Source organism: Arachis hypogaea, chromosome 11 (genome assembly GCF_003086295.3).
Source record: "Arachis hypogaea cultivar Tifrunner chromosome 11, arahy.Tifrunner.gnm2.J5K5, whole genome shotgun sequence".
Lineage (NCBI taxonomy): Eukaryota > Viridiplantae > Streptophyta > Magnoliopsida > Fabales > Fabaceae > Arachis > Arachis hypogaea.
The window spans coordinates 74,809,976-74,811,987 of NC_092046.1; the positions used below are offsets into that span (position 1 = coordinate 74,809,976).

The following is a 2,012-nucleotide window of genomic DNA, read 5'->3' on the forward strand; positions in this document are numbered from 1 at the left end:
AAAATTCTATCTTTTTCAAATCTTTTTCATTTTTCTTTTATGAGTTTCAAAAATTTCAAAATGATTTTCAAAATCTTTTTTTTATTTCTATTTCATATTTTCAAAATTAATGCTAACAATTAATGTGATTGATTCAAAAATTCTAAAGTTTGTTACTTGCCTAGTAAGAAAGGTTCAATCTTTAAATTTTAAATCATATCTTTTTGTTTCTTGTTAGTCAAGTAATCAAGTTTAATTCTCAAAATCAAATCTTTTTAAATTGCTTTTTCAAATCTTTTTCAAAATAAGTTTCAATCACATCTTTTCAAAATCAATTTCAAAATCTTTTCTAACTTCTTTTTTTAACTTCTTATCTTTTCAAAAATTGATTTTCAAATCTTTTTCAAACTAATCCTATCTTTTTGTTTCAATCATATCTTTTTCAAAACTACCTAACTAATTCTCTCTCTAATTTTCAAAAATCACCTTCGTCTTTTTCAAAATTCCTTTTTAATTAACTATTTGTTTTAAATGTTAATTTGATTTAATTTTATTTTCCTTTCTTAATTTTCGAATTTTAACTTTAATTTTTAAATTAAAAACAAAAATATTTTTCTTTTCTTTTCAATTATTTTCGAAAATTCTTCTCTCTCACCTCTTTCTAATTATTTATTTATCTACTAACACCCCTCTTTCACTCAAGAATTCGAACCCACTCTTCCCCTCTGTGTTTGGATTCTTATCTTTTCCTTCTTCTATTCTTCTCTTCTTATACTTACATAAGGAATCTTTATACTGTGATATAGAGGATTTCATATTTTCTTTTGTGTTCTCTTCTTTTTCATATGAGCAGGAACAAAGATAAGAACATTCTTGTTGAAGCTGATCCTGAACCTGAAAGGACTCTGAAGAGGAAGCTAAGGGAAGCTAAAGCACAACTCTTTGGAGAAAATCTGACAGAAATTTTCGAAAAAGAAGGAGACATGGCCGAAAATAATAACAATACAAGGAAGATGCTTGGTGACCTTACTGCACCCAATTCCAATTTACATGGAAGAAGCATCTCAATCCCTACCATTGGAGCAAACAATTTTGAGTTAAAGCCTCAATTAGTTTCTCTGATGCAACAAAACTGCAAGTTTCATGGACTTCCATCAGAAGATCCTTTTCAGTTCTTAACTGAATTCTTGCAGATCTGTGATACTGTTAAGACCAATGGGGTTGATCCTGAGGTCTACAGGCTTATGCTTTTCCCATTTGCTGTAAGAGACATAGCTAGAATATGGTTGGACTCTCAACCTAAAGATAGCTTGAACTCTTGGGATAAGCTGGTCACAGCTTTCTTAGCCAAGTTCTTTCCTCTTCAAAAGCTGAGTAAGCTTAGAGTAGATGTTCAAACCTTCAGACAGAAAGAAGGTGAATCCCTCTATGAAGCTTGGGAGAGATATAAGCAACTGACCAAAAAGTGTCATTCTGACATGCTTTCAGAATGGACCATCCTGGATATATTCTATGATGGTCTGTCGGAATTATCAAAGATGTCATTGGACCATTCTGCAGGTGGATCCATTCACCTAAAGAGTTGGTTGTAAATAACCAGTTCATGTACACTTCTGAAAGGAATCCTATGAGTAATGGGACGCCTCAGAGGAAGGGAGTTCTTGAAATTGATACTCTGAATGCCATATTGGCTCAAAATAAAATATTGACTCAGGAAGTCAATATGATTTCTCAGAGTCTGAATGGATTGCAAGCTGCATCCAACAGTACTCAAGAGGCATCTTCTGAAGAAGAAGCTTATGATCCTGAGAACCCTGCAATAGCAGAGGTGAACTACATGGGGGAACCCTATGGGAATACCTATAATCCCTCATGGAGAAATCATCCAAATTTCTCATGGAAGGATCAACAAAAGCCTCAACAAGGCTTTAACAATGGTGGAAGAAATAGGTTTAGCAATAGCAAGCCTTTTCCATCATCCACTCAGCAACAGACAGATAATTCTGAGCAGAATCCATCTAGCTTAGCAAATA

General features: G+C 32.9%; 1 non-coding gene across 1 annotated transcript; it reads right to left on the minus strand.

Annotated features, from left to right (window-relative positions):
* Positions 1-1,355: 1,355 nt before the first annotated feature.
* LOC112725350 (small nucleolar RNA R71) lies at positions 1,356-1,459 on the minus strand. Its single transcript, XR_003164464.1, has one exon. It is a non-coding gene; the product is annotated as a small nucleolar RNA R71 (small nucleolar RNA).
* Positions 1,460-2,012: the final 553 nt, after the last annotated feature.